General features: G+C 36.3%; 1 protein-coding gene and 1 pseudogene across 3 annotated transcripts in view; both read right to left on the reverse strand.

Moving 5' to 3' along the window:
- KCNIP4 (potassium voltage-gated channel interacting protein 4) overlaps nt 1–27,687 on the reverse strand; it is a 1,124,788-nt gene that overhangs the window by 151,601 nt on the left and 945,500 nt on the right. The window lies entirely within an intron of this gene.
- Nucleotides 17,368–17,516, reverse strand: LOC123849206 (U2 spliceosomal RNA; annotated as a pseudogene).

The raw sequence follows: 27,687 nt of genomic DNA on the forward strand, positions 1-27,687 counted from the left end.
GTTGTAAATGCTAACACAGGTTAGAACTAAGGAGACCAAATATGGCGTTATGTAAATTAAAAGAATCCTTAATCTGATTTTTGCGTCAATTAACATATAGTAGTCAAAGAATTTTGACTAAAAATTAGGAAGCCCTAATTCTAGCTCTGTTGATCACTAGATTTGAAAATTTGGTTAAGTTACTAAACAGATCTCTTTTAAATCTCTATAAAATCTAGACACATAATCTTACCTCATGTGATTTTTGATTATGAAAATTCAAATGAAATAAATACGAAAACACATTAAAAACTGAACATCATTGTATATTTTATATAACCATGATGACAAAGATAACAGTTTTGCTGAATAAACTCTGCTTTTGATAAATTCAGGTAAAAAATACCTAATTTATTTAAAAGCATTTTCATTAGGAATTTGAGAGAATGGTAGTTTGATAATTAAAGGATAATGATTACTTACTTACTTTGGTTCTTCTCTTGGTGCTGTTGTTAGAATTGAAAGATTTTTTTAAAAAAAATCAAATTTCCTTGGATTGTTATCAAACCATCAACATTTCAAAGCTAGTTCTTCATGGATATTTATTTACTTAACAACTTGTTCTGATAAAGGAGTTTCCTGATTTAGAATACTGTACATTTTTGTAATGTCCCTGAGCACCTACTGCTGGGTATTAATCTAATTAATCAAATTAGATATAACTGTTCCCTTATCTCTTTTGGGAGTCTTCTTGTCATTCTTTCTGAAAGCCTAATACTTTGAATCTACCCGTTGTCATTATAGTCTTCCCAACCTACTAATTGTGCTGAAAATTGACTTAGGTTTGTTCCCTTGAATGACTCAAAGCTATCTTCTAATATTTATTTGTATAGCTAGTGAGAATTCATCTCAGATGGATTAAGATTTATATTGAGCCGCTTATATTCTGCCATTTTGAATAGAGAACAGGTCAGGGGTAATTTTGCAGGTGTGACCAGGTTCTAGTGACATCTCCCCAGTGAAGTTTCCCCTAATACTCCTCTTCCCGTATGGAGCCGATCGTAATTGTAACAGCTGCCATGTGTGGAGCTCAGAACATACACGTGCTGGGCACGTACAGCTCTCTTGCTTGGGCAAGTTATTTAAGCTATTAAGGTTCAGTTTCCCCATGGGTTGAGCAAGGATAATAATAGTTTTTGCCTCATTTAGTTCTTTGAGAGCTTAAATAAAATAATTAATGTAAAGTTTTTGGTACAGTAACAATTGCCTAGTAAACAGCTCATAAATATCAGTCATTGTTATTGGGATAACAACTTGAACCACAGAAAACTGTGACAATTGACAAGTGGAAATGACCTCATGTCCATAATCAGACCCTGGGCTGAATTAATAATGGTAACTCCAGATGACAGAATGATATGCAGCCATTAAATATTCTGTTATAGAAGAATACATATGGTCATGGGAAAGTACTCTAGATCTGTTGCTAAGTGAAAAAGTAGGCTCCAGTTTGCTCATGGAATACACTGGAAAAACATATACCAAAATGTGACTAGTGGTTACCTTTGGATTGTGGGACTATTTTGTTGTTTATTTTACTTTTGTGTTTTCCTGCTTTCTTCATTGTTTTTCATAGAGTGTTATTTTAAGAAGAAACACTTATAAGAAATGTATAGCCCTTGTAACTCAGTGTATAATCTTCCTATTATTAGACATCCACGAAATGATCGAATTGGCTATGCATATCACCCTTGGCTCACTACCAAGCAGCTTGAGATTTTATAATATACACACAACTTCCCACTAAGCAGTGTGTATATTATAAAATACAAACATACAGAACACAGACTATCATCCCCTTTAAATGGTCCAGGGACACTCCCATTAAGGAGCTTGGGGCCCATGCATGCCAGAAACAAACATGCTCCACTTTCTCCTCACTTACTCTGTCATCTGGAACACTTTGGTTCCGATATATATTTACATTTACGTATTCCAACTTTCTTCTCCCTTGCCTGCCTCCACTATTAAGACTGAAACAAGTTGGGTGCCTGGGTGGCTCAGTTGGTTAAGCGACTGCCTTCGGCTCAGGTCATGATCCTGGAGTCCCGGGATCGAGTCCCGCAGGGAGCCCGCTTCTCCCTCTGACCCTCCCCCCTCTCATGTGCTCTCTGTCTCTCTCATTCTCTCTGTCTCAAATAAATAAATAAAATCTTTAAAAAAAAAAAAAAGACTGAAACAAGTTAATACTCATTTCTCTTGTCCTCTTTCCATTCGTGACTGTTGAGGTGATCAAATTGTGGCAGTGAGACATTTACCAGTGTCTATGTTGTTGTTTTCATGGATGGGTGGACGCCTGTGCTTTCATGATAAAACGACTGTTGTAGCCAGCACATCTCTTCCCTCCTACTTGCCTGAGAATGGGTACCATCGAGCCACAGCAGTTAAGGCCATGAGCTAAAGGCCAAGTGACGGAACTCCCAGGGCAGCATTTGGACCCGGCTACCAAAGGAAGCCTTACCTCTCACTTTAGCTGAGAATTTGATTCCCCCCCACCCTGGAAAAATGAATAAGAGGCATCTGAACCCTTAATACTCTGGAAACTTCACAACGAAGACTTTTACTCAAAAAGAGGAAAAATGAATGAATTGGGGTACAAACTATCTCTAAACTTTCTATTTCTAACTAACTTAGATTAGGATAAAGAGGGAAACAAATCTACATTTGTTGTAGCAGAAGTTTTCTTTCTATATTTTGCAGGGTTACTCTTTCTTCTTACTAAACAAGGAAATGGCTTGACTCTGAAAATTACGAATTATTCTTGTTCATAGAAATGAGCTCGGGCGCCTGGGTGGCTCAGTTGGTTAAGCGACTGCCTTCGGCTCAGGTCATGATCCTGGAGTCCCTGGATCAAGTCCCGCATCGGGCTCCCTGCTCGGCGGGGAGTCTGCTTCTCCCTCTGACCCTCCCCCCTCTCGTGCTCTCTCTCCCATTCTCTCTCTCAAATGAATAAATAAAATCTTTAAAAAAAAAAAAAAGAAATGACCTCATTTTATGACTAAGTTTACAATATAGCACAATGACCATTATGAATATTATTAAATAAGTGTCCAGTTAACTGTAATATAAATTTTGTTTGCTTACGGCACTAACTCTACTCATGGTGTTCAGTTTCATGGTTCATTATTCAAGAAGCTATGCACTTTTGGCTTTTGGCACTTTTAGGGACCCCTAATCAAGTGTGAATAAAAATAAGTTGAGGGCGCCTGGGTGGCTCAGTTGGTTAAGCGACTGCCTTTGGCTCAGGTCATGATCCTGGATTCCCGGGATCGAGTCCTGCATCAGGCTCCCTGTTTGGCGGGGAGTCTGCTTCTCCCTCTGACCCTCCTCCCTCTCATGCTCTCTGTTTCTCATTCTCTCTCTCTCAAATAAATAAATAACATCTTAAAAAAAAAAAAGAGGTTGACTTTATCTTATGTCTGCTGCTTTAAGATGGGTCAGTTAGTTTTAGAAGATTATGTATGAAGAGAGGAGAGCAGGTAAATTTCTGGTAATAGTTCACAACTTCAGTGCTGTCTGATCCCATGACTCATTTTAAGAGATGAGTGCAGTGAGGCTGAATCGAATTGTGCTACTATCTTCTTGACATCTTAATGACCAAAGCTGTCAGTGATTAACTGAGGCTTTGCTCCTAAGACTTTTCCTTTTCTCTATTAAAAATAAATCAGTGTAGAAATGGCCTTCACTTATTGGATTCACCCTCTTCTTTGATGCAGAAAATAAATCCTATCTTTTTTTTTCATTTTGGGTATTTATAAATAAGGTTATAAGCTTATCAAACAGATTTGTGAATGACTCTATTATCCCTTCCATTGCAGAAACCAGAAAACTGGAATCATTACCAAAAACTTTGCCTTCAAGTAATTATCCATGTGGACACCAGACTGAATTTTCTGAAACAATAATCTGGTCACACCCTAACCCAGATCACAGTGTATCAGTGCCTGCTCAGCACTCCTGTGTGAGATAATAAGGCCCTCCCTAATTTTATCCTTTGGTTCTTAGTAAGTCTCATCTTCTGCTACATACTTCTTCAAACTGGGGCCTTCATAATCTGGCACTATGGTTCAAAGAAAGCACAGTATTTTACATTTCTATGACTCTAATTAGAATTATTCCTCTGCCAATCTTCTAAGTTAAGTCCTACATATGTTTCAAAACTCAGATTAATCCACATTGGAAAGAAGACATAAAATTATCTCTATTTTCAGATATTATTATCTTGTGTATTGAAAACATGAAAGAATCCACCAAAAAAACATCCACAGTCAGTATGAGTTCAGCAGGTCACAGTATACAAGGCCAGTATACAAAATTCAATTGTATTTCTCTGCAGTAGCAATGAACAATTCAAAAATGAAATTAAGAAAATAATTCCATTTACAGAATAAACATATTCTTTACAAAAGGAATATCATGCTTAGAAACAGATTCAACGAAAGAAGTGAAAGACTTGTTCACTGAAAACTTGAAAACCTTGTTGGAAGAAATTAAAGACCTAAGTGACTGAAATGATACCCCATATTTACGGAGTAGAAGACATGACTTTCAAGATGGTAATACCTCCACACTGATCTGCAGATTCAGTGCAATCCCTGTCAAAATCCCAGCTGGCTTTTTTACACATATTGACAAGCAGCTCATAAAATTGAAATGAAAATATCAGGAATTCAAAATACCATAAAAAAATCTTAAAAAATAAGAACAAGTTGGAAAACTCACATTTCTGGATTTTAAAACTTGGTGAAGCTATGGAAATCAAGGTTGTGGGGTATTAGCTGGAGTACAGATAAATAGGTAAATGGAATGGAAGTCAGTGTTCAGAAAAAACTCCATACACTTAGTTCAGCTGGTTTTCTACAAGGATGCCAAAATAATTCAATGAGAAAAGAATAATTTTTTCACAAATGAGCTTGGGCTGACTGGATATCCATATACAAAAGAATGAATTTGGACCCATAACTCACATCATATGCCAAAATTAACTCAAAAACCTAAATGTCTGACTTAAAATGATGAAACTCTTAAAAGAAAATATAGGTGTAAATCTTCCTGACCTTGGGTTAGGTTTCTTACATATAACACCTAAAGCACAAGCAAAAAAAAATAAAAAATATAAATAAAAATAAATAAATTGAACACCATCAATAAAAAAAAAAAAAAAAGAAAAAAAGGAAAAGAAAAGATGACCCATAAAATGGGAGAATAGTTTTGCAAATCATATATTTGGTAAGGATCTAGCATCCAAAATGTATAAAGAGCTCTTATATTTCAATAATTAAAAGACAACCTAATTCTAAAAATGAAAAAGGGATTTGAATAGATATTTGCCCAAAGGAGATATACAGCCAGTGTGCAGATGAAAAGATGCTCAGAATCATTAGTTATTAGGGAAATGCATATAAAAGTCACCATAAGATACTATTTTATACCCTCTAGTATAGCTATAATCAAAAAGATGGACAATAATGATTGTTAGGGAAGATGTAGAGATATTGGAACACTCATTTCTACTGGTGGAAATGTGAAATGGTTGAGCCACTTAGGGAAACAAAGTTTAAAAGTTCCTCAAAAAGTTAAACAGAGTTATCATAAGGCCCAACAATACCAATCCTAGTTACATATCTAAGAGAATTGAAAACATATGTTCACATTAAAACTTGTACATGAATGTTCATAGCAGCATTATCAATAGTAGTCAAAAAGTGTAAACTACCAAAGAGTCCATCAACTGATAAATGGGTAAACAAACTGTGGTAAATTCATACAATGGAATATCATTTAGCCATGAAAAGGCAGTACATGTTACAACACGGATGGATCTTGAAAACATCATGCCAACTGAAGGAAACCGGATGGAAAATGCCACATACTGTATGAGTCCATTTATATGAAATGTTCAGAGTAAGAAAATCCATAAAGACAGAAAGTAGATTAGTGATAACCAGGAGCTGAGGGGAAGCGAGAAGGGGGAGTGACTGCTAATGGGAATGGGGTTTCATTTGGGGGTGATGAAAATGCTCTGGCAAGCTAATGGTGACAACTGCCCAACCCTGATTATGTACTAAAATACACTGAACTGTACATTTTAAAATAGTGAAATTTATGGTATACAAATTATATTTTAATTGAAAAAGAAACTCAGCTTATCTACTAACTTCTCTATACAAACCTTCCTATCTCCTAAACCCACTCCCAGAACTTCTTCCCCAAGTGCTCCACTGTAGCTTGCAATTATAGGCAGTTTAGCAGAGTGGTTAGCAGCTGGGCTGTAGAGACAGTGCCTTTCTTAAAATTCCTCTCTAGCTGAGTGAGTGTGGCCAAGTTATTTAATCTCACTGTAAATTTCCTCAGCTGTAAAATGGTGATAACAGTATACTTAGCTCCTAAGGTTGTTGTGAGGATTATCTGAATTAGTTCTTTTTAAAGCACTCTGAACAGTACCAGGCATTCAATAAGTAATTAATAAATTCACTATTCCTCATAAGACAATAGTATTATTATTATATCATTATTAATTATTATCATCAGCTATCTCTTTCAGCATTGTACCCTACTTTTTTATCACTGTAGGCACTTAGATATTTGTTGTTTCCAAATAACTGGCCCCAAGGTCTAATTAGAGTCACACCGTGCCTCTTCAGGAGTCAACAGCTCAAAAGCAGGCTGGTAATAGCATCTTTTGCCAAATAGTATAGAGATGGTCAAAATGGTGACCAGCCTATTTGGTTGGATGACACACCCAGCATGTTGTAATCTGCTTCTTGTAAGAAATGCATTTGACTATGTGACTATAGAAAGAAAGAAGCTGGGGCGCCTGGGTGGCTCAGTCGTTAAGCGCCTGCCTTCGGCTCAGGTCATGATCCCAGGGTCCTGGGATCGAGCCCCACATTGGGCTCCCTGCTTGGCGGGAAGCCTGCTTCTCCCTCTCCCACTCCCCCTGCTTGTGTTCCCTCTCTCACTGTGTCTCTCTCTGTCAAATAAATAAATAAAATCTTTAAAAAAAAAAAAAAGAAAGAAAGAAAGAAGCTTGCCTTTTTATCAGAGTTTTTGGGAATTATCAGAAAGCTCTGAGAGATAATAATTCCCTGAGAAGTCCTGGAACTTTTAGATCCCTGAAGACTGCTTATACATCCTTGCAGTGCCAGACTCTAGGGAGAAAGAAAGTTCTATGATAGTTTGTATTCCCTATCCTATAGTTTTCTTTCTTCAAATGACTATTTACTCATCAGTTTATGATCTGCGAGCATGACATAAATGTTTTGAAGAGCCAATAAATGTTGTTTATTCTCAACATGAATATTTCTCTTACATGCCCCAGGAAAGAAAATATTATACTCAAATAAGTTCAGTTTGTTGTCCTATACACCAGCTCTTGCAACTGAGTCATAGCAATGCTTTTTGAAGTTCACCCTCAGATCTACCCAGCAGGAGTGCAAAGGAAGATAAGAAAATGGCTCATTACTTATTTTTAGGGAGGATGAGTTCCAGAAAGAAAATTAAAACCATGAAAATATTTGCTTTGAGGTATATGTTTTCAGATTGGGCAAAAAGAAACAAAGGAGAAATTTTTATTTATGTAAGCTTTACAGACAGCATACTAAAAATATATCCATTAATACAACAAATTAATTTTCTTTCTGCAGAACAAAGAAAATACCTATATAGTCAGTAGGTTTTTCTAAAATAGCATTTCACTAAAATTAGCTGCAAGCCATTCAGGACTTTGATGTTGTCTAATGTAGATTAAAAAAGAAAAAGCATACATACATATTTTTATATATATGTAAGTATGCACAAAATACACATATATTGGATTTGAAGCATAATAGTATTTAATCTACTAATCAGTGAAGACGTAAATATTTTATGACTTTAGATGTAATATTTAGAAAAGACTTGTCATTGCCAACATCACTCTAATCTTGTCTTCTTTACACAGAAGCATGATAAAGTGTTTTCCCTCAGTTTAACATCACAAAGAATGAATGAGATTGAATTTCTTCAAGGCAAGGAAAAAAAAATTCTCTGGGCACACTGGTGTTGAAAAGCCTTTTCAACCTGAATTTTTAAATTTCCCCTTTTAGATTCTTTTATGATATAATTGGATAAGGGGAAGAAGTTTTGTGATGCCCCCAAATATATATTCTTGGGTTCATTCCTGAGCGAGAGAGTTTAGGGGGAAGGATGAATGAGTTTCAATGTCCCCATGGCCCTACCATCCATCAAGTTTCTTTGTGGTCATACCACAGTCAGCTCTGTCCACCTCTGCTCAGAATCACCTCTCTGATAAAATGTTCTCTGCGCTCCCTGAAGGCTCTTTTGATTATTCCTGCCCTAAAGATTTCTTTTCTCTGAACTCCACTAACATTTCCTGTCTACATGCCCCCAGAGTGGCTTTTTAGGAGTGTTTATCTTTTTGTGGTTATCATGGTACACTTGGTTCATCCCATAAAATTGTCGTGATGTTGCCTGTTTCTCTCATAAGAGTTTCAGTAGATTTACCCACTAATAGAAAATATGTATGTGGTTTCTGTGTGCAACCCAAGGGGGGCAGGAAATAGTATTATAAAGTAGAGGAGAGACACAGTGGGGAAGGAAGGGAAAATGAATTTTCCATGAATAGATGAGTTCAAAAGATTTTAGAAGTTCAATTTAATTGGTAGCCCTTAGCATCCACTCAAAAAATCAGAAATAACATTACTTATAATCACAGCATGTTCTGGATGCAGTTTATGTTAGCTAAATGGAAATCTAGTTTAAAATTCCTCTTTGCTGCCCCAACCCTTGGGGCAAAGTCTTGCTCATAGAAAGCATGGCTGTTCAGTTATCAAAGCCTTTTGTTTTGAGACTTAATTGTCCTGCAGCAATGGTTAAGCCAAATCCATAATGGACTAGCCTTTTTCTAATATCATCTTATATGATTATCTTCTCCAATGTCCTAAGTTAAACTGTTTTTGCTTAGTCCCAGTCATTTTTATTTTCCTTCCCTTCTCTTCTTTTTCCTCTTCCTTTTTATTGGGTTGGGTCTGGGAGAAGGTTCTTCTGCCATTGCACATCTCATATTTATCATTTATATTTGTTGAAGGACTCTTGCTTCAGCTCTTTTCTCTAGAGGGTGCATACCTGTAGTTTTTTAAATTTCTCCTCATCATTTGAAGAAATATCCATTGAACACCTTCTGTGCCAAACTGTGCCTTGTCTTAGAATACAATGGTGAGCAAGACCAGCCCTGGTCCTGCCTTCATGAAGCTCATGGTCCAGTAGGAGCAGATGACTTATTCACATTAATGTTTATAAAACCATTTTTGAGACAATGTCCTGAAAGAAAGGACATAAGTTTCTGATAAAGAATAAGAATGAAATGAACCAGGATTGGGACACTGGGAGAGGGCCTAAGGACAGCCTATGATAGACATCTCAGGGATGAGTAAGTTATGTTTGAAACACAAATCTGATGAAATCCCATTCTCACCCCAAATTTAACTTAACCCTTTCAGTGGTTTTCCATAGTTTTTGAGATAATAATCACTCTGTTTATTGTTAAAGTTCTCTTCTACCAAGCTCGCCTTCTTTCATATGGCAATCTCCTTAGCATTCTTTCAAATTATTGGATGCTCTATTTACCCTCCTGACACAGGCATAGTACCTGCTCTTAATTCTCCCTGGAATGATCTTCTTTCAAATCAGTAAGCAGCTTGTTCTTTCTTTCGATTTATGTCTCTTTTCCTTAAAGGGGTTAGTGAGGGTCTATGCTACAGCAGGGCATAAGAGAAGAAAAAGGAGGAAGCAGATCTGCAAGAAACTTGCAGATTCTGAAAAGGTGGAATGGTCCAGTGCAGTGTGAGCCTGTTCCAAATAAGTTGAAATTTGAATTTTGGCACTGAAAACTTTTGAGATATATGACTTTGGAGATGATCTATAATCACCCTCAGTCTGTTTTCAACCAGAAATGATGCCTATTTTGTAGGTTTTGTGATAATTTGAGATGGTGTTTGGAAAATACCAGTACGATGCCTAGCATGCTAAATAAACATGGTTGTTGATGGCTTGGGAATTGATTCTTAGTTATTATTTGAGAGTTATGAGAAAGTACTGGAAAGTCTAGAGATAACAACTAACATTGGATACCAATCTTTCAATCACTTGAGGGACACGAAGAACATTCCTAGGCGGGAATTTTGTTAGCTTGAAGGAACACTGGGTTTCATTTGAAATCAGTGAAAACATTTCATAATATTAATTCTAAATGTTAACTGCTTTTTGTACAGCCCATAGAAATTAAGACAGCCTTATAACAATTACCTCCCATGAACCAAAAAGAGATTTGTTTCAGAATGAGCTGATCTTTGTTAATTTGGGCATCCTTTTTCCTAGACTAGTTACTCCTGAAGGGCAGAAACCATGCTTTGGTCTCTTTTCCCCTGAGAACCCAGCATAGTTTATGTAGTAGTAACAACTCAGAAATACCTTATGGCTGTATTAAAAAAATGCTTTATTGCAGAACTCCATCTTTGCCTTCTATTAGGCAAAAGAAAACTTACAGTGTCCTGTGAAGAAATTTGGGAGTTTTTGCTCAACAGACTGCCTAAATTCAAGCAATCTTGCACAAATTATAAGCATTATCCTTCAAGAAAACAGAGTTAATGTGTGATTCTGCAATGAAAAAACTGTTTTAGCCAGCCAACTCACTTGAGTAAAATCTAATAAATGACAGGTAGGTCAAAAAGACTACCCTGTTGGAGCCCTTCTGTTTTGACATAGCTAACTTGGCCTCCCCCTTGGACTGGGGCTAACTGTCACTGACACAGCTCTAATTGTCAGCAGGTAATCCTTTTCAGTTTTCCTTTTCCTTTTTATTCCAAGAAAGACCTCGGGCATTATTAAAGGCAAAAGTACTGAAACACTTCTGGTGTAAGTTTTCTTCTTTGTGAATTATTTATGTTAGAATGAATTGTTCAAAAATCACCAAGTCCCAGAGTTTAAAGCGATGTTAAGCAAGCTCATCCCCACTGTTGCCTCCAGACAGGACTACTCTGCTAACTCCTCAAACAGATGGGGTGCTAATCCAACAAAAGTTTCCTCTGTAGAATGTCCCAGGGCTTCATAACTTCTCTACTGGGAAGACATTAGTCATCTTACTTCTTTTTGCACTCCAAATCTATACTCCTCTTTATTTTAAGTACATATAAAGAACCCTTCACATGCTTGGTAGTAATTGGTTTCTCTGATATTAAAGAATTCATGGCTACCAGATATAGCAGTAGATCAAGCTGTATATGGTATGGATTGATGTTGAATCAAGTTTATCCATTTTCTTTTTCGTCTTTCAAAAAATGTTTTTGGAGGAAGATGGATTATCAGAGTATTTCCTCTGAAAATAGGAAAAGTACTCTGTAATCCTGAAACCTCCCTTGGCTCTCCTTGCCTTGCCTTCGGTTTTTAACACAGATTTATTGAATTCCTATGGATTCCAGATGCTGTATTAGATACTGTGAATTCAGTAGTAAACAAGACAGCCATGTTCTCTGCCCTCCTGAAGCTTGCAGTCTAGCCACCTTGCCTCCTTATCTTCTTTTTTTTTTTTTAAAGATTTTATTTATTTATTTGACAGAGAGAGACACACAGCGAGAGAGGGAACACAAGCAGGGGGAGTGGAAGAGGGAGAAGCAGTCTTCCCGCAGAGCAGGGAGCCCGATGTGGGGCTCAATCCTAGGACCCTGGGATCATGACCTGAGCTGAAGGCAGACGCTTAACAACTGAGCCACCCAGGAGCCCTGCCTCCTTATCTTCTATTCTCCCTTCCACTCACTTGAATCTTCCTCCTTAGGATTTTATGGATTGGAATTGGAGAAGGTAGTATCCTACTCAAAATGCACTCTGCATCAAAACCAGGGATTATACAACTGGGTCCAGGTTCAATCCAAAAATCCACAAGGGAAGTCTGAACAGTTGGGGAAACCAAATCTGTGAGAAAAAAGGTCAATGGAAAGTAGGCCAAGTTTAATAAGATATGATCTGGAGTGCAAGTATTGTAGGCTAATGCTCTTTTCTGCCAAGGCTCCAACATACAAAGGTACTCAGACAAGGCGTCCAGGTGCAAAGGCCCAGTAGTAGGAGAAGCCTCTCTATTTTCCATCCACTTTCTTTTTTACTCTATTTTAGAAAATGATCAAGAAATTTAAGGTCATCAGGATTAAGAGCAGGGGAGATGTGAGAGAAAAAAATTATGATAGTAATAAAAATAACGGTAACAGTTCTATCATGTTTTATAATTTGACATGCTTTAGTCCGTGTGCTGTCAGAGAGAGGAGCCAAACAGTCCTGAGTGTCAACCCAATAAACATTTGTTCTTGAAGAGTGAGTCTCGGGTGTACTCATCATTTGTATTCCAGGCCACAGCACTAACTGAGCATGGCGGACATACAATAGATGGTTGTGAATGAAAGGATTTCTTGCTCTGTTGCCTCAGGGCTCAGTGTCCATGGAAGAGTCTCTGCTCTTTTCTTACTCTCATTTTTTAATGTATATAAAAAAAGGAATATAAATATGTATGGCTTAGCATTGCTTTGAGGGTTAAATGAGAAAGCACCTAGTACATGGGAGATGCTCAATGAATGTTTCTTAAAGCATTATCATTATTACTGGCTCCATTCCTCCAACACCAGATTTTAGTGGAACTGGCCTCAGAAACTCAATTTCAAGTTTGCACATCACTCTACATATGTAGTAAAGGATAATCTTCCCTTTTCGGACCTTGCTTTGATGTCTGAAGAGGAACTGCTCTCTACATATTTCTATCACAGAAATGTTTATTAAAGGACCTTCAGCTATTTTAAATAAAGGAATTATAAAAGATGAAAAGTACAGTATCATTTTACCATTCTTAACTAATTAAATTATTTCAGAATGTAATTTTCGTGGACTGAAATTTATAATATCAAATTATATATCCAGTTATATACAATTTCCAAGAGATATGAAGGAGAAACCTTTTTGAATGTTCTACTTTACCAAAGCTATTCAGTTTTAAAACTATTCATTTTATATGATTTTTAAATTCTGGTGAGCTAAATGACATAGTAGACTATTCTTGGACAGTCTTAAGATAGATATTAGAAAAAAAATCAATTGTCATTGTATGTGTGGGCTAAGATTTTTGGAATTATTAAGATCTGTACAATAGCATTAATAATAATTTTGTAGTATGGTACTTCTCAACTTGAAATGCTTTCACTTCTATCTTTACACAATCCTGTCACTTGAGAACATTCTATGGAAAGGATAACCTAGCATAGGCTGAAAATCATGAAAAAGCGTATTTGTGGAATTATGAAATTCAAAAGGGCTAGGGCAAAAGACACCCAGGAGGATAGGCAAGGTGTGCTCCATAATTAGGTTTGCTAGATTTTGATGAACATGAATGATTCACGGAAGAGTCAGGTCTTACTTTCTGTGGAAAATGGAGAGTTACAGCAAGAATAAAAATGATCTATTTGCATTTTTTAAAAGATAATCCTTGCAGCATGGTGGAGGATGAATTTGAATAAGAAAAGTCATGGAAACAAGAATGCTAGACAAGGGGTTGTTTCCACAGACAAGGCAAGAGTAGATGAAAAGATGAACAAAGGTATTGGTATTTGGGAATATAGAAAGACAACAGATTCAAGAGGTGTTCCTGAGGCAAAATTGGCAAGACTGGAGAGAGAAGAATCTAAGGTAACACCACGTTTTTGTTTTTTTTTTTTTAAATATTTTATTTATTTATCTGACAGAGAGAGGCACAGCAAGAGAGGGGACAGAAGCAGGGGGAGTGGGAGAGGGAGAAGCAGGCTTCCCGCCGAGCAGGGAGCCCGATGCGGGGCTCGATCCCAGGACCCTGGGATCATGACCTGAGCCAAAGGCAGACGCTTAACCTACTGAGCCACCCAGGTGCCCCAACACCACGTTTTAAAAGCTTGAAAGACATGGTTGATGAGAGTGCTGTGAGAACATGAAGAATGATATAAAGAAGGTTGTTTTAGCTGCCATTTTTCAACCAATTTTGCAATTTTTGAACTAAAAGAGATACAGCATGAATTTATGATGACCAGTATTTAAATATCTAGATCTCTATACTACTTTAAATTGTTCATAGAACTGTCAAGTACATTTTTTTTATTAGGGCCATACAATAATGCTGTGAAATAGGTAGCTATGTAGATAAGGAAATGAATATTCAGAGAAGTCAGTTTAGTTGGCAAGGTCACCTGATAATAAGTGAAAGACTTACTTGTTTACTATATGATGTTCCCTTTTATAAAATGCATCCGGTGAAATAGAGAAAGTTATATTTAGAACTAAAACTACCTAGAGTTCCAACATTTAGGAAATATTTGAAGGCTTGATATTTACTATTTGATTTTAGAAAGTGGAATTGCAGGGTTGAAATTATAAAAAACTGTGATTACAAATAAATTCAGTTGCCAACTTCACAATATTCTTTTGTGTGTGTACAGTTCTTTGTGAAAAAGTTATATATATTTTTAAAGATTTTATTTGTTTATTTGTCAGAGATTGAGAAAGAGAGGGAGAAAGAGAGAAAGAAAGAACAAGCAGGGAAGTGGCAGATGGAGGGCAGGCGGAGGGAGAAGCAGACTCCCCGCTGAGCAAGGAGCCCCATGTGGGACTCGATCCCAGAACCCTGGGATCATGACCTGAGTTGAAGGCAGACACTTAACCAACTGAGCCACCCAGGCATCCTGAAAAATGTTATACTTTTGAAATAAAAGCAATATGAATTTCTAGAAACAACTACCAATAAGTCCGTTTGGTTGATGTTAACAAGTTTAATATTAATAAATGGTTATCTCTAAAATATTTGTTCATGGGACTTTTGAGATCTTTTTAGGCCAAGAGTTACATTATCAATAAATGGACACCAGAATCCCAAAGACAATTACCATTGTCTCCCCTGAGTCATCATGAATAGTTCTGCTAAAAAGTTTATCTACCCTTTGACATAGTTATATACAAACTACATATTCAACATTATCCATTTGAAAAGGAAGTACTAAAAAACACATCTTATTCTACTTCCTTAATTTTCAACTATTAGAATAATGATCTGTTAATTTTCTAATTATTAAATTGAATTTTTTGGCAAAACTCAACACGATTTAATCAAAATGAAGTCTTTTGTTATAACCTTGTTCTGATACATAATTTTCCTGGAATGTTGGACCATGTATCCAGATAATATTTTGATATTCTCCAAAACTTCCCCTTTGGCATCCTCAGAATAGTATTTGAAATGTGTGGCTTTTTGTTTGAATACTTTCCAAGTTTATGAGTATAGTAGTAAGATAATTTAGTGAGTAACAGTGAAGAGATCCTTATAGGTGAACCCACCAGAGTTCTCAGTAATCCAGGTTAGTTGTCTATAATATTGATTATCTGAAAACAATCTTTAAACATGAATTATTATGTACACACCAGATGTCTTGATTTCAAGCGGTAATTTTAAGGAACAGACACATAGCTGGGGGTACATGGTAGAGTGAGAGTAGACATTTCTTCTAGAGATGAGTAATGATATATAGATCCTTGCCCTATGCATCCTGTCTCTTATACAATTGTGTATTCTTTTAGAGGAAATCTGGTTTTATACCATAGTTAGAAGAATCTTTCTGCTTTCTTAACTTAAAGATAATTTTGGTTATTTTTAATCTAGAGAAGAATAATTACTCCTTTCTTATTTATACATTCTATTAGAAATATACTAGCAAAATAGTCAATTCCTCCTTAGGACCCTTCAAACTATTTAATGATCTATGTATAAGATAGGCCGCAGCTAGGATGTCACTTTTAATTCAAGGGTTCTTCCATCTGTGCAAGGACAGATGACCTCTGGAAATGCAGTATTAGCCATTCACTTACTTTTGTTCCACTGAGAGGCTCAACCTGGAATAAATAGGGTGGAGACAGCCATCTCATGTTATTCTATCTCATTGATTTCCACACACAGAAAACTGTATGGTTGATTAGAGCAAGGAAGTGGGCACAAATATGTTCTAGGGAGTATAGATTGTGTTAAGAGAATCAACTTTTTTGATTTTCTTTGCATACCTTCCCCTTCATAAACCACTTTCTCATTGAAAAAGAAACACACAAGCATACTTCTTGCCCATTTCAGAAACTTACTATGGTGTATGACCCTGAGGTATAAAGTCCTCTGGAATGTCAAATAGCGGGCAATACAATATATTATTCTCCAACTGGATGCTAATTCCCAGGGTAACACATCATTTCACAGTCAATTTTTAATTTATTAATTTCAACAAAATTAATAAGGGATATAACTAAATTGTCAGCTGATAGATCACCAAAAATGATTTTTATGATGAATCACTAGGTGATTTTTGACAAATAAATTGAAAGGAGTTCAAAGAACTGTGACACGAAACAAAATTCATTCCTTTCCAATCTACTTGCTACACTTTAAAGGGACCATAAAAAGCTAGACTCTGGCTGAACTCAGACTCACCTGCTTACTTACTTGTGGGACCATGGGCAGTTTATCACCTTCTCTATGCCTAAGTTTTAAATTCTAATAGCCAGCACTAATAGCTAGGCACTTCAGATATATTAATTCATGTAACCCTTACAATAACTGTGGGGCTGGTAATGTTATTATCTCAGTTTACGTAAATAAACTGAAGTTCAGGGAGATCAAAATGGTAAGTGTAAATGTAAGTATTTTAAAATTACGAAATTTAAAAATTATACAAAGGGAGCCATAAGAATACTACTTACTCTATAGAGCTACATAGTAAGGATCTAATGAGTTAAATAAAACAGCAAGCATTTGGACCCAAGCCTACTACCCAATAAACATGATATGAGTTGAGGTGACATTACTGTTTATGAGCAAAATTTTCATCACTCACATCCATAAGAATGTAAAGGAGGACTATGATTGATGATGAGTCCTTTCTTATTCGGGTAATTAATGTGAGTTTTCCATGGAAATATGAACCAAGAGATAGTACTTTGAGAAAATTTTGTTCTTTTGTTTTAATTACTTTTAAAATTTGAAATGAATTATTTTATTTTATTTTATTTTTTATTATTATGTTATGTTAAATCAATACTATTAATGCTTGTTAATCAACTAAACTGAGAATTAATTTTTTTGAATCCCTATAGTCAGAAAATTTTTTTCAAAATGAAATTACATTTCATATACATGTTTTTCTTGCAGAGAAATATGATAGCATGATGAATAAAAGGCTTCAACCATAAAAAGTACATATTTAGATAAATGTCTCTAGAAAAAGTAAAGAAAAAAAGATAAACACTCCTACCTCTTAAGAAAAATAATGGATGAATGATGGGTATCAATTTGCCATAGCAGTTAGATTCAACTTCATACATTTAAAAGAGGGATGAAACACATTTTGTTACACTTGATCTTAGCCAAAAGGCCGAGAAGCAAAAAAACACATTTTATTTTAAAATATCTGTATTTGCAGTATGCTGGGAATTATAACATCCAGAACTATGGTAATTAAAGTTATGATGAAAACATTCTAGACTTCAATTTAAAATGTGCAGGAGTGTACATAATTGCTCAAAATTATTTTAGGGGATGTGAGAAAATAAAAGAATATTGGTTAAAAACACAGTAGACTTGGATGGAGAAGACACATTTTAGACTTAGTTTAGTGACTGCTATTAGTTTTGGGACCTTGGTAAACTTACTGAAATGTCTCTAAATTTCAATTTCTTTATCTGTAAAAATGGTATTAGTTATGAAAATTAAATAGAAATACATGGAAAATTTCTTAAACAGTCTAAAGTACTCTATTATTATAAAAAATATGGAATAACTAACCAAGAAAACAATTTAGAAATGTTTCTTGTAAGATTTGTAGAGACCATGATATAGAATTCTTTCAAATGTGTTAACTTCTCTTCAAAAAGTGTTTATAGAATTTATTTGACAAGTTTCATTCTCCTGATGTAAAAAATATAAGCTATCTCTGATAAGAAACGCTGTATAGTTTTTGATAGTCTATAGTTGAATTTGTAAGATTTTTTTTTTTTTTTAGAGTGTGAATGCAAAGTAAGAAGATGGATTTTCATCCTTGGATTATAAACCGGCTTTTTAGATAATTTCAAAAGGTTAATTTATCAAAAGATTCTATCAGTGTCATCAAAATCAGGAACAGTTTTTCAAGGTCATCTCATTAAAGGCCAGGAATAATTTGCATGCATAAATCCTGGTGTGTTTGTTAAAAATTTGTCTTTACCTACAGTCACAAGTTGCATTTTTATTTTATCATTTACTTGCAAGAGAAAACACTTCCAGTCATACTGGCACAAAGTTAACAGCATGAGCAGACCAGCTACATGGTGATATTTGAAGCAAATGTAAAGTTCACTAGTTCACTCAAGGAACCCAACTGTTGTGTCAGCTTGTGAATTTCCACACTACTCCTCTCATTTTCTTGTCATTTTCTCCTGTTTGGGAAATGAGAATCACTGCAGTGGGTATTGAACTGCCAGTATCCTCTGCATGGCATGTTGTCTACATTCCTCATTGTAGAGAAGCATCACAAAAACACCCACAGATACTCAGTTCATCATGTGTAAGAGTGACTCTAAAATGGCTGTAGGGGGGAACCTTCTCAGAATAGCAATTTAAATGAAGCAAAAGATTACACGCAAGGCAACCATCGGTGTACGATTTAGCATTAGATTTCAGCTTCATGTGGACCATAGTGACTGAACCACATAAGTGTTTATTTCAATAAAACACAGTTTAGAAATAGGCCGTCCAATTTAAGCCTTCTTCTAATCTCGGTTGTCGTGTTAATCTATGGCTTTCTTGTGCTTAAAGATGGCCACTATGCCTCCAGACATCCCACCTCCATCGCAGTCTGAAAGAAGGGAATGGTTGAACGAGGAAAGGTGAGTACCAACTGAGTCAGTTCCTCCTCCTCCTTTTTAACTAGGAAAACAATAGTGCATCTGAAAATTCTATGCAGCAGACCAGTAGACTACCACTTGTCGCTTATTGTTTGCCATTGTGTCATAAGACCATCTCTAATGGCAAGAAAGCCTGGATGATGGCATAGTTTCTCTAGGCACATTGCTGCCCCAATTAAAAGTGGTGTTGTGTTACTGAGGAAGTAAAGAGAATGGATAGAAGCAGTGTCTAGCCCTATCTGACTCACTCAGCTTTAACACTGCATTTTTAAAAATTTCTTTCAAAGTTCACAGATGCACTGAATTAAGCTCCAATATATTCAATATTATTTGTAGTTTTGTGGTGTCTTTTCCTGTACTCAACTGCATGTTCCTCCTCGAGATCAAAGATTGTATCTTATTTTCATTGCATAGCTCCTAGTACATAGCAGGTGCTTAACCCATGACGTATTCTTTTCTCATATTAGATTTCAATCATTTGACTCTAGGATATATTAAAGTGCCTAATACATCCCTAATGAGTTTTGAGTATGTGCGTCTTGAATTATTGGGGCATTTAATGCTAATGACTAGGTACAAAGCTTTTGCACTTTGAGCCTAATTACCTTGATTTGATTGAAAGCCTGAGACAGTCCATGTTATGTTTTCATACTTTTTCTAGGTCACTGCTTTGGTTTAGACAACCTGCATGCCATTGTCACTCCCAGAAGCACGTTGGGTTGATAAAGCCAAGTGGAAGTGCTCTGAATGTTTGTACCAAGAGTCTGAGCACAAATTTCATGTCAGACAAACTTTGGGATGCCTATGATTTCTTCTAAATATTAATTATATGATGATGTAGCCAAGAATCCTTTAGTTCCATTGCCTCCTTAGACATTTTATTTAATTAGGGTTTATTTTGCTACATTGAAAAATAATACTTTTTTTTTTCTTGCCATTTTTTTTCAACCTATACCCCATGGCCTAGCACAATTCTGGCACACAGTGGGTCAAAGTAAGTTTTGAATCAATGAATGGCCGTGGGCCAATTTCCAAGTGTCTATACTCATTTCCTCATTAGTAAAGAGATATGTTAAAAATATCTCATATAAGGGAAAGGCCTAGCATAAGGGAAGGTACTGGTTTTGGGGTAGAGTCATGGGTTTGAGTCCCAGCTCTACCTCTTATCATCTTGTAGAAACTTCAAAATTAATTTTTTTTAATTAATGCATTCATTCATTCCACTGCATAACAGGGCTTGTTCTAGACACTGGAAATACACATGTGGAAAAAAAGGAGTTATTTTCTGGTAGCTCATAGTCTAGCGTGAGAGACAGGGAATATATATATAAATGCTTTAAGTCTATTCCTTTACCTTTCAGCTGGGTTAGTAATTTCTGCTTTCCAGCATGATTGCATGGATTCAGTCCATGATATCCACACCTACCATACTTTAAGATATTCATAGCGCAGAATAGTGTTGGCCAAAAACCACTCAGCACAACTTTTCTTTCTTTTGTCATTTTTCCTTTGAGAAGAAAGCTGTGCATACTCTTAAAATTTGATCTATAAGGAAGATTTAGGGACAATTTGGGCATCTATAGTACTTTGAGTCTTTCTCCTCCAGAGCTCCTCATCAGAACCACAGAACACAAAAAATGATTTTGGTGACTATTTTCTCAGTTCATCCTAGATTGGAACAGAGCTAGTACCATGCTATGATGCATAGAAGAGAGAATAATTTATTATATATTATATAATCACATTTTATATCACAGATGCTTGTGTTGGAAGTCCCAAAGACACCCCCAGATTTGGTGATTCACTGGGAGGATGAGGACTCAGCATATAGTTGTACTCATGGCTAGGATTTATCACAATAAAAGCATACAAAACACAATTAACAAAGGGGAAAGGCACTTTGGGCAAAGTCCAGAGGAAACCAGGTGCAAGCATCCAGGAGTGTGTCATATGGGACACACTTAATTTCCCCAGCAATGAGTTGTGATAAAGCACTGAATTGTCATCTACCAGGAAAGCTCATTAAAGACACAACTCCAGGGATTCGATTGGGAGGAGGTCACGTAGACACTAGTGTTGGATGTACTGAGATTTCAGACTCTTAGAAGGAAATGAGGTCTTTGCTATAAACCATTATTTTTATACAGTTTAGGAACAATGAGCCGTTCTTAGCAGTTAGGGAATAAAGGGAACTCTTCCTACTGCCAAGTTCCCAGATGCCAAACAAGGCTCAACCCTGTAGAAGGCCTTTCTATGGAGAGTAGTCCTGGGACTCTATGTTAACTTTTTCCTACACAGCACCTGAGGTGTTTGCATAAGAAAGGCCTGGCCTTTTGGGGCCTTTGCAGTGCTTTGTGAAGAAAGGGAAGCTTGAGAGGTGAGGAGTATAGAAGAGTAAAGGAAGAATACAATGGGGTTCTGTCTCCCCTCCTCTCTTTGGGGCAGAAGGCATGGAAAGCCTGGACAATGCATGGGTTGATAACATCATCTGCTTGTCTTCCTTTTTGATTTGCTGTTCATCACAAAGGGAACAGAGGTGATTTTAAACCTATATACTTTGCAAGACAACTTCAGCTGCATTCCTGAAAGTACCTCAATATATTGTGGTCTGTGTTTTACATTGGGGAAAGTGAGAAATCCATTTACTGGGGAAAGTGAAAAATCCATTTATAAAATTCACTTCTTAAGTCATTTATTCTGTAAGCTCAGAGTTTAGTGCTTTGAGATTTTGTAAAGTAAGGCACAACCGTGGGTCATTTGAAATTTTTGTAGCTGAGTTTCTACATGAATCAATCCCACATACTGAACTACCTGGAAATTACTGAACTTAGAAGAGTTTCTCCTAGATTTCTTGTTATGGTATGAAAGGTATGCTTTCAGCTTAGTCTCTCCTGCTGAAATAATGTAGCTTTTGGCCATTGGGAATAATTGTAGAGCCAAAAATAAGTCCTTACACCTCTCTAAACAAAGCACAAGAAAATATAAAATCAACAATTAGCATAAAAAATGCAATCTTATTGTGTTTTTCTTAAGATAGCCTTGCTGGTTTTATTTTGGGACTGTGGCTAGATGGCCTTTATCCAAGAAAGTGAGTGATTATTTTAGTGAACAGACAAGGAGAAAGAAGCGTGTGGGCATAAAATATTTAAATTGCTGTTTTCTTTGCAGCTGTGGTGGTGCCTGTAAGTGGTGGGACTACAATATTGAGAATTTGAGGCTATTTATCCCTACCTTAAATATTTTGAGGACCATAATGTTTTTTATTTGCAGCTCTTTGAAATATGATGACAGGTGGTTAAAACTAAAAAGGTTTTTCCTTGATTAATCACCTCGTGGAGTAGCTTTATTAATGAAAGAAAAAAAGTGAAGGCAAAAATATTTCTTGCTAGCATTTTGACTTCTGGAGGAGGATTTGAGACTGAATTCTAGCTGTTTGTTTTCAGTATTTATTACAGTTTAAATTAAAATGTGTGGGAGTTAGTAAGAATGTCCTAATATCAGTTGTGTACAACTGGGCAGTTTTGGTGCCATAGAAAATGCCACGGTTATCTATATTTTAAAAGGGTATTTTTAAAGCTAAAAAACAATACAGCAGCATATATTTTTAAGCTATTATTCTAAACAGTGTTACATTAAAATATCTATTGTTTCTAGGGCTTCTTAATAATTGAAAACATGAGGGGCGCCTGGGTGGCTCAGATGGTTAAGCATCTGCCTTCGGCTCGGGTCATGATCCCAGGTCCTGGGATCGAGCCCCATGTCCAGCTCCTGGCTCAGTGTAGTAAATAAAATCTTTAAAAAAAAGAACCCTAATGAGGTAGCTGCTATGATTCCCATATATATTCCTGAAAACTGGAATACAAAAGCTTAAGTTTCTTGCTTGCAAGGTCCTTGATAATACATAGGATACGGTTTTCTTATCTATAAATTGGGGTTAATGATTTTCACCTCATAGAAGGATTAATTGTCATTGTAAGGATCAACTTATCTTAAAAACATGTCTAGTACAGACACTGGCACCTCGCAGGTTTTCAAGCAATGATACTAATGATGATGAGGATCACCATACCTTATAATCTTCTGATAGAAGAGAATGAGACACCAAAGGGAAAGGTTCTGCCCAAGATAAAGTTGATCCTGAGCCTGTAACAGTATCGAAAATTGGTTCTTTCTATCCAGACAAATATCTACCTCTCCAACTCAGGTAGGGTTATCTAACACAATCACAGTGTAGGAAGGAATAGGATTGTTCCAATGCTTCATTCATTTCATAAACATTCCTCCAGGATCTTTTGTGTGCCAGATTCTGAGATTACATAGATTTCTTTTTTAAAGTCATGTCCTAAAGATTTCATCACTCATAAAGACATTTAATAATAATCTTCACTCCTTCAATAAATATTTATTAAACACTTACTCCAAGTCCAATGCTCTAATAGGTATGAACAAAAACAATCCTGAAATTCCAGTCTACATGGTAGAGGTTTATAATGTCAGTACTCAGATTGCATACAATATTGCCATATCTTTTTTTCTTAAATTTATTTTTTTAGTAATCTCTACACCCAATGTGGGGCTCAAACTCACAACCCAGAGATCAAGAGTCGCATGCTCCTCTAACTGAGTCAGCCAGGCACCCCCAATATTGCCCATACCCTACCTATATCCACTCCTCTCTTTATTCTCTCATATTATTTGCATATGATTCTGACCTGAACTAGTCCATAAACAATTGGAGGGAAAAGTGTGTCTTTTGTTTTCTTGTTTGTTTTTGTTTTGTTTTAATCCTTCACTACTTCCCACCAAGGCCAAGCAAAACAGTTAAAATAAAATTTAGCCCAAGGCTGATACCTGAAAAATAGCTAGTAATAAAGCCACAGTTATTAAAGACAGAGTGCACATCACAAACATGAATAATAGTTATTCTGGCGAGTCTTCCCTGGGGCTACTCTGGGACCTCAGCAGTATCTAGGCATGATCTCAGACAGATGTATCAGTGGACTAATCTATCAGCTGAAGAAAAATGGTGTCCTTTTCTTGATGTCTGCTTTACTCTGCTGCATAGCTTTGGCACCACAAAAAAAGGGAGAAAGCCTTTCTTGAGGCAAAGGCTAACTTGGTGCTGAAACCCCCGCCTAGAGAGCATAGCCATTTGCATGACTTGTAGGGAAGGTCTTTACTCAGTGCGGGATCATCTCATAAGCACATGATCAAGGCACTAGCAAAAGGTGACCCTAAAGAGTTTTTATGAAGAGTTTAATATTCAAAATTAGGGAAAAAAAGCTTTTATTTAATCACCATAGAAAAATCAGAATGCCATTCAACATTCTTGCCTTTATTTTATCATTTAGAATTGATTTTCAGTATGGAAGGGGGGGAGTACCAAAGCCTTTTCAAATTTTTTAGACTTTAGAAAATTGTCATATGGCCTTGATTTTGAGTAAAAGTTAGAATTTCACCCAGTGAGACTCTTCACTGTCTACAGCCTAGCTTTCAGTCTGGCCAAGGTATCTCATAGATGAATAACTAAGCCACAATTATTTATGTCAATTAATAAAGCTAAGACATAGGTTTAATCTTTATTCAATTCACAGTCTTAACCATAATGTTTTTTAAGATAAATAATTCTATTTTTTTTTCTTTTTATCAAAGATATTATGCAAAGATTTTTTTAAAAATTAGAACAGGTAACTGCATTCTGTTCAGTGGCTTTCAATTTTAAGTCACAACAAAAGAAACAGCTAACCAAGAATGAATAGGCTTTCTCATAAATACACATCTTTAAATTCCAAAGAGACAGAACTCATGCAAATGTCACCTTGAATATTAAATGGAGCTTTTGATGTGCTTAAGTTGAACGCTCCCTAGATTTTTCTCATACAAAAGATTTTACTAATGCATTTTTCAGTATGAGTTCACTGCTCAATTACAGTTTGGTGTTGAATCAGGAGAAATGAGGCAAGGAGGAGCCAATGAAAGTCCATGTGTTGACTTCAGGTGTTGGCTGGCTCAGAGGTCAGTCATATTTCATGAAGCCAAATCCAATCCTGCCAGTGTTTCTACCACTGTGTTTGTCACCACTAAATACACAGCTTGCCACTGATACCGTTAAAGTTTATTTGTCTTTGCCACTGTCTGTGTCTTCCATCTGCTGAGGCACCAAAATGATGACCTCTTTAAGTGACCACTTTAAAAGAAGATGCTTCCATGTCTCTTTCTCCTGCTGTCCTTAGTCACTGGGCACAGAACTAGGCCCTCCCAGCCTTTTATCACACAGCCAGGTCTAAACTCTTCCCCAGACCAAATTCCTCACAGTCATTAACTTCTCTGACTTGCTTCCCATCAAAGCCTTTCTACCAAGATTTCTGGAACCTCACATTTCATCGTAGGAACAAAACAAAACAAAGAAACAAAATCTCTCTCCTATATCCTCCAATTTTGCAGAACATTATTTCTATTGCCTGTCTTTACTGACATTTGGCTTAGTTCAGTCCCAAAATAAACAAAAGACATCATGCCTCTGATAACCCCTGCCCTTAGAGCTGAACTTCAAATCCTTCTCCTAATCTTCAGGTGGAAATTTGTTGAAATATTATTTTATTCTTACTTCTCCAATTTCTCATTGCCCATTTACCATTTAATCAATGAAAAATGATTTTACCCCCTACCCATCTAGCAAAACTGTTCTTTACATATTCATCTACTATCTCCTAATCTGCAAATACGATAAATCATTTGAAGATCACCTATTGAATTTTTCTATTACATTTGACACTGTGGAAATTCTGGAATCTAAGGTTTCTTATATCTCACTCTAAATCTCTCACCATCCCTTCTTACACTTCCTCTCCCTTAAAAACTGCTTTGATGCATTATGTCATCCTTGACATCACTCTGCACATTTCTTGGAGGGATCACTTCCAAACTCCATGTTCTTATTTGCCATTTCCATGCTGAAACTTGTCCTTCTAACAGTCTGCTGGGTGGATCCTCACAGATTTTCCATGCTTCCCTCACTGCTAGGTGTTAACATTGGAACCTAGCATCTTCTCCACTAAACAGCATACACATCTTTTCTTCTTACCTGAATTAAATGCACCACTGTCTCACCATCACCCATAAATATGGAGTCATCTTTGACCATCCTCAACCTCACTTTTCAACTGACCATAAAATGCTCCTAATTCTATCTCTGAAATAATGACAGAATCTGTTGCTTACTGTCTCCATCAGTCCTTAACAGCCCATCGATGACCACTAGTCTGGTTCAGGCTTTTATCAATGTCTGAACTCCTGCTATTGTACCCTAACCTACCTCCCTGTCTCTAGCTTTAGTCTCCTCCTATGTAAACCCCGAAGCAATGCTTTTCCATGAAGATGCAAAACTGCCTTTATCATTCCACTGCTAGATGTGTTTCTTATAACTGCCTGACTTGCACTTTATGGAGATCACCAACTGCATCCACCAACTATTTTACAATGATGGGCCTCTGGATTTACAATGTTCTCCACCCAAAATGTCCTTCTGTTCCTACTTTCAATCAGTGATTTTTCATTTGTCCCTCAAAGCAAAGCTCCATTATCATTTCCTCTAGGAAGCCTCCTTATCCTTCCCAGGTTGAATGAGGTGCCATAGCCCAGTACTTCTATAATGACCAAGTATTTCAATTGTCACTTAACTGTTTTGCACTTATCTATTCTTATAACTGACTCCCCAACAGCCTGTGAGCATCTTGAGGGAAATGGCCATATCTCAAACATCTAGGTGCTCCCAACATCTTACAACGTGCCAGGCACAAAAAAAATCACAAAAAGTACATTGACAATTGAGAACATGATTCGCTTTCACTTTTATTTTTAGGTGAAAAACAGGAATATGATGTGCTTTTCATGCTCAGAGACTGATGAAATTAATGGGATAAGTATTTTCTTCAGATCTTTGTTTTTATACCTTTGAGATATAAAACTTATGAAATAAATTTCTTAAGTAGACAGTTCCTGCAAAGGATGTTCAGGTTGTTGCTCATTTTTTTAGGAGAATCAAATGTCTTAGAAAATAACTTCTCCAGATTATCACCTAGTTGAGACTTCCTTTTAAGCAAATACTTTATCCAGGATGCAACTGTCCATCCAGAGGATTGTTCTCATCATTATTTCTTTCATCAGCCTTTGGCCTACTGTTGTGCATGTTGTTCTGTTTCCACCAAAGACTAATCATTAGGAGAAAATGTGGACATCCACTGAATCCCTGCTGTAGGAAGGCAGGGCAAGACAGTGGAAAGAACATGGCTTAGAGATGGACACACTGGACTCTAATACCAAGCCTTTGATGACTGGTAACATTGAGCAGGTTTCTCAACCACTGTGGCCTCATTCCATCCCCTTTTAAAATAGGAAATAAAGTGCTATGCTATAGGATTATTGTGAAATTACATGAACTAATGCCTTTAAAATTAAAATAAAGCATAATTATTGGATTTCTCCTTTCCCTATGTAGAGTTGGTTTGCAAGGACTAGATAGGAGAGCCTAAAAGAACTAAATAAATGTTTGAGTATTTTAACTATTTGCATGCTCTCTAATTCATATGTATAATATGTATCTAATTCAACATGTATAATAAAAACAGCGTTTCTCAAAAGGAAGATTCTTAGTAAAATAAAATAAAAGTGAGTATG

Source organism: Mirounga angustirostris, unplaced genomic scaffold, assembly GCF_029215605.1.
Source record: "Mirounga angustirostris isolate CCGP_5_RB_7025 unplaced genomic scaffold, mMirAng1.0.hap1 SCAF_2, whole genome shotgun sequence".
Lineage (NCBI taxonomy): Eukaryota > Metazoa > Chordata > Mammalia > Carnivora > Phocidae > Mirounga > Mirounga angustirostris.